This window comes from Sebastes fasciatus, chromosome 17, assembly GCF_043250625.1.
Source record: "Sebastes fasciatus isolate fSebFas1 chromosome 17, fSebFas1.pri, whole genome shotgun sequence".
Taxonomy (NCBI): domain Eukaryota; kingdom Metazoa; phylum Chordata; class Actinopteri; order Perciformes; family Sebastidae; genus Sebastes; species Sebastes fasciatus.
Window position 1 is genome coordinate 4883427 of NC_133811.1, and position 15789 is coordinate 4899215.

Below are 15789 nucleotides of genomic sequence, written 5' to 3' on the forward strand. Positions count from 1 at the left end.
TCTCCTTGAGTAAACATAATGCAGAATGAGTTGAGTCTATCCTGACATCATCTTAATGAAAATGTCTGTGGGGAAACAACAAATAGGGCCAGGCTAAGGCTAGGACTACAGGGAGTGTAACCGGAGTGCAGATAGGCGGAGGCAGGGAGGGATAAGGCGAGCGGAGCTGAGCGGGGTCAGTGGAGGCGGTGTAGAAGCCACATTAAGGCTGAGAAACACAGATCAGCAGAGATGATGAGGAAGAGTCAGATAAAGTCAGGAACGGGAGGAGGAGGAGGAATGATGATCTCGCATGTGAAAATACTATTACAGGGCTGGCTGAGTTTTTAATGTAGCAAAGAGATGCTGTTAATATTAAAAGTAGCAGGTGGTAGAGCAAGCGTATACTGATAATGTGAGGCTGCTCAGGGATATCAGCCAGGGATGACCAACGTTGGCTTTTTAAGGTAGATACTGATACAAAGCATTGCTGCCAGTAACTGATGTTTTCTGCTGTAATCTAACTTATAGAAATGTATTGTTTCCCTGGAGTTTATTTGTTCTCTGAGTACTACTGATGTAGCTTTCTGAAGGCTGGTACAATCCTGTGTATAATATTAATACAGTTGGGATCTGTTATGGGAATTTTCAGTATGATTCAGATAGCCAGTCAACTATGGACAAAAATAAACAGCTCAGCTTAAGAGTACACCTTCTAAATATCACAAAACGTAATGGAAAATACTCTTTGCACTTTTATGAATTAATACTTTTGTATGTGAAATCAATCCTCACATGTCTGTACGTATATTTGCATTACATTTGCTGTCCTTTTCAATGTAAAAATGAGACTCTGCTAAAGATAACATTAGGCCTTCACAGTTTGACTTACACAAATATTGGGAATTTCCTTAAAGGTCCCATATCACGCTCATTTTCAGGTTCATACTTGTATTTTATGTTTCTACTAGATCATGTTTACATGCTGTAATGTTAAAAAAAACCTTTGTTTTCCTCGTACTGTCTGCCTGAATATACCTGTATTTATCCTCTGTCTGAAACACTCCGTTTTAGTGCAATTCAACGGAATTGCGTTGCTAGGCAACAGTTTGGGTCCATGTTTACTTCCTGTCAGTTGATGTCATTCACATGCAGGGCAACAGGAAATAAACTGGGACACATTTAGAATGTTTATGTTTAAAACCTGAAATGGTCTAAACATGGACCCAAGCTGCTTTATAATAAAAAACATGAAAATCTTACTTTTTTATAATATGGGACCTTTAAAACTGGTCTTAAAGGAACAGTATGTAGGATCTGGCAGTATCTAGTGGTGAGGTTGCAGATTAAAACTTCTCTCGTGTGCCAAAAACACCATAATTTACTTAATGTTTTTTTCCTCAAGTGTTGAAAACACATACTGGTTAGCCTTATTGGCTGCAAAATCTGACGCTTATTTTAAAAAAGCATATACATTTAGGTCTTTTGAAGAGTATATTCCTGTCTTTATTTATAGTAAGTCAAGTAAATTAAACATTGACTGTAACAAAATGTATTTAGTTTCATCTTAAGTGAAAATTATACTTATATATTAGCAAATTTAGCTTTTGTTTATGGTCACATTTAAGTTGTAAAATAAGCAAAAACATATTGTTATATTGACCTGCATTAAAGGGACTGTTAGCAACTTCTTACGAAGTAAATAAAATGACCTGTAATAAAATTAGTGTTTAAATTAGTTTATTGAAATGTAAAAACTATACTTAAATGTAATAGTGAATATCAGTTATTTTACTAAATGAAAAAAAAGTCCAAAATCATCTTTTTACTGTGTATGAATGTACATTTTTGTGTTTGGCAAGAGAAATAATTTAATTGATATTGAATCCGAATTTTAGGTTTCAACCAAGTAATGATGATTTATTTAATAGCACATAAAAAAAGAACATTTAACAAAACAATATAAATAATAACAGAATATGCAAGGGAGGCTGCCCCAGTTTTGATTAAAACAATCAAATGAAATATACTTAACTGATTGCAATTTAAGTTTAAAAACATAAAAAATCCTAAATATAATTTGAGAAAAACTATAAATTAACTAACTAATTAGGTGTAACAAATTAGAGTATTCTTTTAAGTCGGTTGTGTATGATAATGTGGGCATGGACACTTATAGCATATACTGAACCACAATGTTTGTAGAGAAAAAATAAAAAAATAAAAAATAAAACTTTTGGTAAGACCAAAAAGTATAAATCCATAACATCCAAGTGTGTTTCTGAAATCAAAGCTGCTGCTGTTATTTTTCTGCTAAATATCTTTGAATCTGACCATTTTCATGTCAAACGTTTCAAGTTTTTTCCCCACAATGTTCTTCGTGTCAGGACTGACAGCCAGGCTAATGAAATTCTTTAGGCAGTTAACTGCCCTTGATGGGTAAATCAGGACCACAAAGGGCTGCTGCTCTGAGACTCGCCACCCCTCTCAGCCAGGCCTTAACTGACATCTCCAAACAGCTGTCAAAGCCACATCACCTGCTGGGTAATATCACTTATCGGGGTGTGTCCACAAATCCAACACGTTTGAACATATTTAGCACATATAGAGCACGACAGCAGCAGTGTTCCTCTTAGATAGTGGTTAGCTTGGTTTCACAGCAATGGCAACCTAGAGTCATAGAAAAAACACCAACCTGCATGGAAAAGGGAAAGCAGTCTTAAAGGTCCCATATTGTAAAAAGTGAGATTTCCATGACTTTTATATTATAAAGCAGGACTAAGTGCTACAAAAATACTATACCCGTATTCAGAAATTGTGTGTTTGAAACAAGCCGTTAGGATTTCTGTCCATTTGTGATGTCATAAATATACAATATTTTCACGGTTTTAAACATAAACATTCTTAATGTGTCCCAGTTTATTTCCTGTTGCAGTGTCTGTAAATAACATCAGCTGACAGGAATTGTACTTTAGACCTATGTATTTTTTTAAAGTCTTGGCTACGGCCCTCGTCTCCTTATAGCTCCGAAGCGCTGCCAGAAATTGCACGATTTGCTAGCGATTTATTGGCAAAGGGATAAGTGTTTGGAACATACTGATTAATTGGGATGACTTTTTTTGCCAAAGAAATAGTCCCTTATAAAACTGTCCACAGAGTGATTTGTGGATTACCCAAAGAAATAAGGGCATTATATTCTAGAAAGCGAGGTTTGCTATTTAGTTGCAAATGTTTTATTTTACTGCTGCACCCCTAACGGGATAAGCGGTTGCAGATGGATGGATGGATGGACTAAAGAAAATCCCAGTCACCTTTATTGTACTGGGGCGGCTGTCCAAATTCCAGAGGCAGATATTGCAAAAGCCCAGCACATAAAACCAAATAGTTTCATACCATCCATCCATCTTCAACCGCTTGAATGAGTATAGTTTCATACCACATGTGATAAATGAGGAAACTTGGCTTATGTGGCTTTAAGGATTGTCAGTCAGTCAGTCAAACACTTTGGTTCCACACTAAAATATCTCATACATGGATTATCATGAAATTTGGTACAGATGTGCATAGTCCCCAGAAGACGAACCCCGGTGTCGTTGGTGATTCCCTGACTTTTCCTGTAGTACAATTTGGTTCAGAAACAACGTGTCCAATAGTTTGGTTTATGACCAATTATCTGCAAAACTAATGACACTCCCAGGAGCATCAGCTGTACTTTAGTGCTAATTAGCAAATGTTAGCATGCTAACAAGTCTAAACTAAGATGGTGGTCATGGTAAGCTTGCTCAACATCATGTTAGCATTGTCATCGTGAGTAGTAGTAGTAGCATGCTAACATTAGCATTTATGTCAAAGTAGCGCTGTGCCTAATGCCGCGTTTATGTCATATCGCTTAAAGGGGACATATTATAAAAAAGTTAGATTTTCATGTTTTTTTTTTTTATTATAAAGCAGGTTTAAGTCCTATATCCATACTGTGAAAGTATCGAAACGCTCAATCCCCAGAGAAATACACACAGCCCGTATTCAGAAACTCTGCATTTGAAACAAGCTGTCAGGATTTCTGTCCATTTGTGATGTCACATATATTTAGACCCTTTACACAGATTTAAACGTAAACATTCTAAATGTGTCCCAGTTTATTCCTGGTTTCAGTGTATGTGATTGTCATCAGCTGACAGGAAGTACACAAGGACCCAAGCAATTCTGTTGCAATTTTGTCGCAATTCCGTCCAAATGCTCATTTTCAGGATCATACTTGTATTTTGTATTTCTACTAGAACATGTTTACATGCTGTAATGTTCAAAAAATCCTTTATTTTCCTCATACTGTCTGTTTGAATATACCTGTATTTACCCTCTGTCTGAAACGCTTCGTTTTAGCACATTTCAATGGAATGTGTGTAATTGCGTGTAATTGCGTTGCTAGGCAGTAGTTTGGGTCCATGTTTGCTTCCTGTGAGCTGATGTTATTTACATTCACTGCAACAGGAAATAAACTGGGACACATTTAAAATGTTTACGTTTAAAACTTTGAAAGGGTCTAAATATTGTATATTTGTAACATCACAAATGGACAGAAATCCTAACAGCTTGTTTCAAACGCAGAGTTTCTGAATACGGGCTGTGTGTATTTCTCCGTATATTGAGCTGTTTGTACACAGTACACAGTATTTATATGAACTTAAACCTGCTTTATAATATAAAAGACATGAAAATCTCACTTTTTACAATATGGGACCTTTAAAGTTTAATTAGGCTATAACTAATCAAAACCCGGGTTTAGTTTAATTCTCGGGAGTAGCAGGACAGGGCAGGATTCAGGATTTGGGACAACTGCTCGTATTTTGGGACTGTCCCGAATTTTTGGGGACGTTTAATCACCCTACATGCAAATACCATTCACCTCCACTGTTTTGGGTCGTCTCGAAACCTCTGCACATAAAACCAAAACTACCTGGGTGGCTCTGAAACACTTAGACACTTAGAAAATCAGTTTTTTGAAAAGTGACCCTTTCAAACATGTTTGTAGTCACATTAACCCATGTTTAGGTTACTTTCACCAATGAAGCTTGAGTATTGTTGCCATGGTTACCTGCAGTTTAACGTGACCCAAATGTCTACCACCGCTCCAACCAAACCAATCATACACTGCAATAAAATATGTAATAAAAAAAATATCTGCAAAAAAGCAGAACAACGCTTGACCCCTCAAACAGCCTTTCAGGTTATCCACGCTGTCCGTGCTCCACCAGAGCCCGCTGGGTAAAGTGTTGATATAAATATTAAATAAGTGATGTCAAGCGGAGGAGGATGTTTTAGTGTCACGTCTCTGTAAGCATTGGTTTTTGTGTAGGTGTCAGCAAGCCAAGCATCTCTTCACTTGAAGCTGCATCACACATATTGATCAGCAACGCTGTGTATCCAGAGAGGCCTACAATGTGTGTGTGTGTGTGTGTGTCATGCATACTTTTCACATGCAGCGGTCCCACAGTACAGCAGTGTAGGAGTAGCTAATCCAACCGCCTCAGTGCTTATAGCAGATGACCCACAGTTGAGTAGCTAAAATCTCACCCTCTTTTCAGGCACAGCAGCGCGCTGTTGCTGCAATTTGCTCCCACTATTGTGAAGAATAATAACTGATTGTTGGGTTTTATCTCGATTCAGCCCCCCGTGATGAACCTCCCCCCTCAGTCAGGGATCGTTTCCAACGTTGATTTATGCAAAGCCACTGTGGAAAAGTCAACTAAATCCCGACTGGTGAACGTGCAGTTGTTTTTCTAAGAGGTGAAGCACGTTCCCTGGAAGCGGTGTGTCAAGTCGCAGCAACTCTGAGCGGCGATGATAGAGGGAGTCAGTAATGCAGAGCAGATAAACAGAAATGTGAATGGGAAGAGGAACTTTACAGGCAGAAACACTGCTTGATGTTTTCTGCCTGGAAATTGAGTTGCTTTCAAACAGCGAGGAAGTATGTGTGTGTGTCTGGTGTCGAGGTTACTTGATTAAACTGGAAGAATGCCTAATTACATCAAGCAAGGCTCGCTCGGATGAATATGTGTGTATCCAAATACACCGAGGCTACATCTGCAAGCTTTAGATAAAGATTTATCTGAAGAAATATGAAAAGTAAATGTGATTCCAATTACCATTCGGAAGTGAGATTCTCTCACTTTGAGACTGCAGTTGTACTTTTTTGGACGCTGTTCTTGTGACATGTTGTGATGCAGTAAATGCAGTTTAATTTATGTCGAGGTGTGGGTGTTTTCCAGATGGACCAGGATATGCTCTCCAAGTTTTTAGTCAACAAATTTGAGTCTTTAAGTGAGCAGAGCAGCAGGGCGGAGGCTCAAGGTGACTCAGCTACATCTAAATTTAATTCACTTCTTATAAAAGTGTCTGCTGCTCCTGTAATAGTGATTCAAACTACATGCAGTGAAGTGGTTTTTCATAGCTACAAACGTTTGTGACTGTTATGAAAAGACCTTGGTCACAGAAAAAGGTCAAAAGCTCCACTATTGCTGCTACATGCTACAATGGTCATTGAGAAAATCTGCACCAGTCTGCAACAAAAGAAATGTGAGTATTTGTGGCCAGTCACCAGAAAGTGGAACAGAGAGATTCATTTACATGTCCATGAGAACTGGTCCTGGAGGCTTGGTGACATACTAACTACGTCCGTGCTGTGGCTGCTGTATGTTGTGGCTAGTTATATTTTTTGGCAAATTGACACAACGAGTAAAGTTGTATTGACTTGACATTTGCATGAGAAGGGGTACTTCAAACTGGTTGGTGCAACACAGCTAATACGTAAGCTTTTTGTCAAGACAGCAGTCAACGGTGCGAATTTGCATCAAAAGTTGAACGAAAGCGTTGTACAAATTTATTTTGTCTCCTCGAGTGAAGCAACTGTGTCTTTTGAAATTTAAACGTCATGACGTGAAGGAAGCTAAGAAATTACTCAACATCACCTCCACCACTTCTCACTTATTGGTATGGGTAACATATGTTTATATTACTAAGCAACTGTGAATTAAAAACAAAAATATGGTCCTCTCTCTAGGTTCCATGGTGGAGAGGAGGTTGTGTTGCACGGGCTCCATCTATCTTGATGTGGAGAGGAGGTCGTGTTGCTCTGCCTCTATCGGTCTGGCATGGAGAGGAGGTTTCGTTGTTCGGGCTCTATTGATCTGGCGTGGAGAGGAGGTTGTGTTGCTCTGATGCTACCTATATGGCGTGGAGAGGATGTTGTGTTGCTCTAGCTCTATCGATCTGGCGTAGAGAGGAGGTCGTGTTGCTCTGGCTCTATCGATCTGGCGTGGAGAACAGGTTGTGTTGCTCTGGCTCTTTCTGTTTGGCGTGGAGAGGAGGTGGTGTTGCTCTGGCTTTATCTGTTTAGCGTGGAGAGGAGGTTGTGTTGCTCTGGTTCTACCTATATGACGTGGAGAGGAGGTCAAGTTGCTCTGGCTCTATCGATCTGGCGTGGAGAGGAGGTTGTGATGCTCTGGTTCTACCTATATGGCGTGGAGAGGAGGTCAAGTTGCTCTGGCTCTATCTGTTTGGCGACGCCTGGACACCCTTTACTTGACATCCTCATGGATCCACCTTTTCACTTATATTCACATTATACATATTCATTTTTGTCATGGATTGTCTATGTTGTATTTTCATTATGTTGTTACTCTGTACACACAACGGGGTTTCTTCCATTTTTTTCCCTGTTAAAAGGTTTTTTTTTTGGTTAGGTTTTTCCTTATCCGATGAGAGGGTGTCGTATCCTGTACAGATTGTAAAGCCCCCCCCACCCCCTCCCCCCCCGAGGCAAATTTGTGATTTGTGATTTTGGGCTATACAAATAAAATTTACTTGACTTGACTTGTTGCCGCTGAAGCGACTAGCTTGCTAGTTAGCAAACATTGTGGTTGCGTCTGAAATTCCTCACTAACATGCTATTTAGTATGCTAAAACAGTATGTGAGATTTTTTTAGTATGTCCAAAACCTTAGTACAAAACCATTAGGACACAAATTGCATACTATTTCTGGTGAAATATTACAGTATGCAAACACTGTACACTACAGTGGTATAAATATCAGCAGGAAGAGTTGACACTGTTTAACAGACGGGCTTCACTAGATACAACTTTGCGGTTTTGGTGCTTCCGTGTAGTTTGTGTTGGAGTCTGGTCTGAACAGCGTAGCCACACGCGAGCGCGCATATGCGAGTGCGCATGGGAAACCAACCCGGTAGATTTATATGTGTAAAAAGTTACAAACAGTCCCTTTAAGTGTAAGTATAAGATTCCACTTTGCTACAGGTGTAGCAAACCAGGCGGGAACCACTGCTTCGCCCAAAAGGTTACCTTGAGTTCTTCGCACCAATCGTGTGTAGTTTTTCTTTTCTTTTTTCCTCTTGTCTCTGTAGGTTTATGAAGAACACTTTCAACTTGCACGGAGGGCCTCTTCACCTCAATCTGCACGGTCTAGAGCGAATTTGTGTCTGTTCCTGTTTCTCACCAATCACACCAAAGATGAATTATCCTCTAAGGACCCTCAATGATATCTTGGCAGATAGATGTTGGCTAAATACATTTATTTTCCAATAAATTACTTATTATTATTATTATCTGTTTGGCTGTTTCCCCTTGCTTTTATTTAATTTTATATATTTATTTTCTCTTCCTTTTCTTCATTTATTTATTTTGTTTGTTCTATATTTTTTTCTTTACCCTCACATAAAAATACTTCTTTTGGAGTTATGATAACGTTATGGCATGTTCTCTGGCTTATTCATTGATATTTTACAATGAAACAATTCTGTATCTTGGAGAACAGAGTACATGTACGCAGTCCAAGTGAGTCAATAAATAATGCTTTTTTTAAAGATAGAAGTTGGCCAAAGTGTTAAAGGGCCCATATTGTAAAAAGTGAGATTTTCATGTCTTTTATATTATAAAACAGGTTTAAGTGCTTTATAAATACTGTTAAACTATCAAAACGCTCAATATATGGAGAAATACACACAGCCCGTATTCAGAAATTGTGTGTTTGAAACAAGCCGTCAGGATTTCTGTCCATTTGTGATGTCACAAATATACAATATTTAGACCATTAAACGGTTTTAAAGATAAATACTCTAAATGTGTCCCAGTTTATTTCTTTTTGCAGTGTATGTAAATAACATCAGCTGACAGGAAGTAAACATGGACCCACGCTGTTGCCTAGCAACGCAATTCCATTGAAATGCACTAAAACGGAGCATTTCAGACAGAGGGTGAATACAGGTGTATTCAGACAGACAGTATGAGGAAAATTATTATTTTTTTTAACATTACAGCATGTAAACATGTTCTAGTAGAAACACAAAATACAAGTATGAACCTGAAAATGAGCATAATATGGGGCCTTTAAGGTTTGGTCATATCATCAATTAAAATGGCAAAATGTCCCAAAAAAATTTCTTTGTTTCAGCTGAGGTGCTTGTGTTTTGCGTTGCGTTCAAATTTGCTGAACTGTGACGTGCATATTCACACAGTTGACCAACAGAAAATCGCCTTAATAGTGTAACCTTTGAGGTAACAGAGAGCTGGAAAGTCATGAAGAAAGGAAGCTGTCGCAGCTTAGCTGTGTTGCGTATTGTGATTATTTACATTAGTGGGGCTGCAGGCACTGAGGGCTAACACTGTTGTCTAGCTTGATGCACTAAGCTTTGATTCCAACTATAGACGACTGTTGCATTTACTCAACAATTGACTCAGAAAAGCAAACTCTCCATCCAACAGCTCAGCTTTGCTACTTAATCTGTCTCTTTTCTCACCAAGCAGAAGGATCCTCTAGAAAACAAACCCTGGACCTGAGCTGTGCCACTTTCTTGCGTGACCCGGGCTTTAGACAAACGGTGAGATCAATCATCTCAGCTCCTTTATTCTAATGAAGAGAAACAATCCAAAGCCTCCCACGTGACTGTCCTCTGAGATAATATATTCAAGGTTATGTGACCCACAGAAAGAAAAAAGCTTATCCGTGCTGCTTGTCTGAAAATGCAGAATGATATACAGACTCATGCCTACATGACTAAATTACATCACCAGTTATTTGGAATATCTTGCATGAAGGGAGGGCATGAACATCATATTCTGTCAGCTCTGTCCTCTGGGAAGAGATTACCGCAGGGTCTGGGAGAAAATCAAGGGTCACAGCTGCTCCACCGAATGGATTTTCCAGGTTATTATCTGTGTTTGCATTCATTCTTGTAGAGATTCAAGGTCTTAAATCCCATAACAGGCACAGAATCAGTACCAGAGAGAGAGAGAGAGAGAGAGAGAGAGAGAGAGAGAGAGAGAGAGAGAGAGAGAGAGATAGAGAGAGAGAGAGAGAGAGATAGAGAGAGAGAGAGAGGGAGAGAGATAGAGAGAGAGAGAGAGAGAGAGAGAGAGAGATAGAGAGAGAGCGTGAATGTGTTTTTTCTTCAGTCTATTAACGTCACATATCATGTCCCTTGTTAGGCAAATAGTTCCTTGTTAGGAACACAATGAGGAGAATTTATCTGGCCGGATGTGCATGCCTGCGGTGAATATGTAAAATGAGAAATATTAAGGAGAAAGTGAATAAATAAAAAGTGAAGGAGGTGTGAAAGTGAGAGATTGAAGAATGGGATAAATTTAGGAGAAATAAGGCAGCTTATTCTCAAAATGGAAAGCTGTGAAATGCTCCACAATTTACCGCTGAAATGATTTCCACTTCTCCTGGATATGGTCCCGGTTAGTCACTGATACCTCGTATACACTGCAGCTCCACAGGGATAAATTGGCAGAAGCAGATATTTTTATACTGTATATCTTTTCTTGCTTTTTAAAGAAAAGTGTGGGAAATTGAAAATGAAGTTAAGATGTCACAGATCGCCAAGTACGGCACGGTCAGCTGAATGGGCCTCGCACACGCTGTGCCTCGTATAGCGAGATAGTTTGCTCAGAGAGGTCGTTCCAATTTTATGAGCTAAAGAAGTTCAGACATGTAGTATGGAGATAAAGTTCCTGAACCTATCAGACATCTTTTCTTCATAATGACGAGGAACAGTAACTTGGCACCAGAGCTTTTTACCAGAGATGCTAATTTTAGGATTAGCTGCTGAAAAGTGAGAGATGTGAGAACCAGGCCAATGCAGCTGAGTGAGACTAATCTAACTCAAATGGAAGGAGTCTCTGTCTGTCTGTTTGTCAGTTTGTCCTTCCATTTTCTCGACAACCTTTCATCCAATAGACTTCACACTCGGCGGGCGTATTGCGGAGAACCCAAGGAAGTGCAAGTGTTGAGTGCGAGCTCTTGATCTATGGGACATTTTTATTAGTTGTGCATCATGTACACACTGTGGTGCAATGAGAAGGGACCCCTAGTAACTGTTATACCAGCGAACGACATGCTGGGTAATTTCTTTCTACTCAAGAAACTTAAAGGTCCCATATTGTAAAAAGTGAGATTTTCATGTCCTTTATATTATAAAACAGGTTTAAGTGCTTTATAAATACTCGTAAACTATCAAAACACTCAATATATGGAGAAACACACACAGCCCGTTTTCAAAAATTGTGCATTTGAAACAAGCCGTCAGGATTACTGTCCATTTGTGATGTCACAAATATATAATATTTAGACCATTACACGGTTTTAAACATAAACCTACTAAATGTGTCCCAGTTTATTTCCTTTTGCAGTGTATGTAAATAACATCAGCTGACAGGAAGAGAACATGGACTCAAGCTGTTGCCTTACCTTACAACATGTTCTAGTAGAAACACAAAATACAAGTATGAACCTGAAAATGAGCATGATATGGGACCTTTAAGATGAACGTTGAAATAACTATGTTTGTTGTAATGCTATATTTTAGTCAAGGTAAGTTTGAAAATAACATGCTGTATATCATACAACTATTTATTATATTTTGAAAATTCCATATTCATAAAAAAATGGTTAACCAAACCAACTTTCCTGCACTTCATTAGCAAATTCAAAGAATATAGCACCATCTTACCTAATGTTAAAAATAAAACAAGCCATTAAGACCTTTATGTTATTAAATTAATATAATATGATGCATATAACACAAAGTCTGGCATTATGAAATGTAAATGTAATTATTTTGTTTGGTCTTCTTTTTTGTTGTTTTTATAGTCTATGTATTTGTTTGTACTTCTGTATATGAACATGTGTACAATAAAGAAAGTATTTTTAAAAAAACTGAAATCATCTTTGAGAGAAATTGTTTTTTGACGTGTACTTTGACTTTTAATTTTGGCCCATGTCCCATCCACTTGTACAGTTAATTCTATTTTTGGGAGAATTCCACATTCACAAGAAGAGATGGGCGGACTCCAAACCTAATTTTTAACATTTTTTATCAAGAAATTGAAACAATATGGCACCACAATAAGAAACATTAAGAATAAGAAGACAATCAAAACAAACTATGTATTTGATACATTCATTATGGACCAATGCGATTGTATTCTGATTTTGTATTACTTTTTATCTATATAGAAGTAATTTTTTTTATATTGTTTATCATTTTTAAATTATTTTTTTTTTTTTAAACTTTTTTAATGTACTCCAGGCATGAGCAGTTTTGTATGTATAGTATATATTTTTATATTGTCCTCCAGGGAGGACATATTTAAACACACGTTTATACTTACACATTTTGTTCAGGAAGATACTCTCCACCAATGAACACCACTTTTATGATTTTTGAAGAATATATGAACGCGAGTATACACAACGAGGCTGTAAAGGAGGACGAGTCAGCGCGATGACGCTTAGTAGCCTCATTTAGACACTTGTTAGCAACCGCCTTTTTTAAGACACATAAAGGCTTCAAAATTCACAAGTGGGGTATTTATTGATGTATCTTATGTTGCAGAACAAAACATTAAAATCTCTTTATCTTGTGTTAACCACAGACCTTATTTTAGGCATCTAACTAAAAACCCATTCAAAAAACCCATTGACTTTCAGACGAGGGAACCGGAAGTGCTAAAATACTAACTCATTTTAGGACTCATTCCTGTAGCACTCTATTGTACTTATATTTTCTAAAATAATAAAAAAGTCCCATCCATTAACATGGAGAGGGAGATTTATGACCTATACCGCAGTCAGCCACCAGGGGGCAATCGAGATGTTTTGACTTCACTTTTGTCGGCCATCTTTACCATGGTCAACCAATCAGAACGTTGAGGCTTCTGTTGCTCGCAATAAACGGAACCAACCAACCAACCGACCGACCGACCAACCAACCAACCAACCGACCGACCAACCGCGCTGTCATGATGTAGTTTAGGCTTCATGGATGTGTTATGGTAGGTTTAAGTTACATGAAATGTTGTTAGTTGTGTGTGGTAGGAGGGGAAGGCCTGTTGTCACCATATTCTGCTGAAGAAGTGCAAACACAGCTTGTGTGAAGATGATGCTATTATTTGTAAGGAGGATTTGCATTTTGCTTAAGAAATTGGCTTTTTTTTGTTTTGGTGATAAGTCTCTCTCCAAGGACTAGTGTCTTGATTTGTATTGCAGAGCTGGAATTGCCATAATTAACTTTTGCAGTACTATGAGAGGACACAGTATCTGGTGGTTTGCTTTTTCTGCCTAGACCAGGGGTCAGCAACCTGCGTCTCTTTAGCTCCTCTCCAGTTGCTCCCTGTGGATTATTAAAAATGGAAATGAATAACTGTTTTTTGTTTACATTTTCATTTTGATTTACCATTGTTGTAGGTCTATGGTACGATGGTACGACAGAGTATTAGGGCCACATTGAGTAAAACAAATAAATCTGAGATTTCCAGAATAAATTCATATTACGAGAATAAAGTCATAATTTATAAAGAAGTAATTTTACGTGTTATTTTCTTTTTTTCTCGTAAAGTTCTGACTTTATTCTTGTAATATTATGACTTTTTTTTCCAGTAAAGTTATGACTTCTTTCTCGTAATATTAAGACTTTTTTTCTCAGAAAGTTATGACTTCATTCTCGTAATATTATGACTTTTTTCTCGTAAAGTTATGAATTTATTCTCTTAGTATTACGACTTTTTTTCTTGTATTATTATGACTTAATTCTCGAAATCTCAGATGTTTTTCCCCTCAATGTGGCCCTAATACTCCGTAGTACATTTGCACTTTGGCCCTCACTGCATTAGACTTATATACTACTGTATATACTTAGACTATAAACTGTGTTACCTTCATCACAATGCTCAAATGTTTTGTGGCTCCAGACAGATTTTTCAATTTATTATTTTCTTTTGCCTAAAATGGCTCTTTTGATTGTCAAGGTTGCTGACCCCAGGCCTAGACTGTTAGCTTGTATTCTGATCATCTGTCTGCTCTTCTTGCCAGATATTGATAGCCAAAACTCTGACAAAAGGCCTCAAGTTGTAATAAACTGGAAATATTTTTTAACTGTAACCTTCAGTTTTGCTGCAGGCTCAAAGAACTCTCAAAAAGATTCAATTGAAAGAAAACAAAACCACAAAATAAAACTTCTGTGTGCACATTTATCGTAATTCTGCATAATGACAGTTACCCAAATAAACTAACATAATAGACCACTGTGCCAAATGGCACATTATTTATTAACAACATCGTTTGTTTGTGGTGGTGGATTCAAAATGCCATGATGGCTGTTCAATGTCTATGGTTCCGGAGGCTTCATGGATGTATTTTGGTGGGTTTACATGAAATGTTGCTGGTTTTGTGTGGTAGTGTTGAGGGGGTGGCCAGTTGTCACCACACAGCTTGTGTGAAGATGCCATTATTTGTAAGGAGGATTTGCATGTTGCTTAAGAATTTAGCCGTGTTTTGTTTTGGTGATAACTCTCTCTCCGTGCTGTTTGCTCATTGCATTGCTAAAGCTTGTTTTAGCTTATTTATTATTGTTTCAGAGCTGGAATTGTCATAAGTAACTTTTTCAGTACTATAAGAGAGGACACAGTATCTGGTGGTTTGTTGTTTTGCTTGTTTACAACCTCTAATCTGATCGTCTGTCTGCTCTTCTTGCCACGCCATCCATTTTGATAACTGAAGATATTGATAGACAAAACTAATAGACCTCAAGTTGTAATAAACAGGAAATGTAATTTAACTGTAACCCACAGTTTTGCTGCAGTCTCCAAAAACTCTCTAAATTTTTTTTACTGAAAATAAAATTTTGTGCCATACTCAAATTACAGGGCCAACAGGTGCTTTTTATTTCAGAGCTTTTTAGCATCTTTCTGCTTTCTTTCGTTTCAAGCTCTGATGAACCCACTGTGCAATCTGTCCGGCACCAAACAACAGACAAAGTTAGCAACTAGCTGGTGAACATAGTGGAGCATTTAGCAGCTAAAGTGACAGATATTTCCCTCAGGAGATGGTGGAGACTAAAACAGAGCTATAAATGAGAAAGACTTGACTTGACATTCAAAATGTCTCCAGACACATGACTCCGAATGAATGCTAATGTGGCTCAATATCATGCTGGAACTGTTTGCTAACATATTTGCTGATTCATTTGTCTAACTTTATATGGTCATTTTGGGAGGATGTAGTTTGTCTGTGGTGCTGAATGAGGGTGGGCTAATTAAACCTGCCATAGGCCGAATGTTTTTGGCATCAATTGGCAAATAAAAATCACAATAACCTTTCAGCATATTGTAATTCAAGTGTTCTGAGAGATAACTAGACTTCTGCACCTCCTCATGGCTCTGTTTTCAGGCTTCAGAAAATCTAGCCCGTGACGGGAGACTTTGACCAATCACGGGTCATATCAGAGAGAGAGAGCGTTC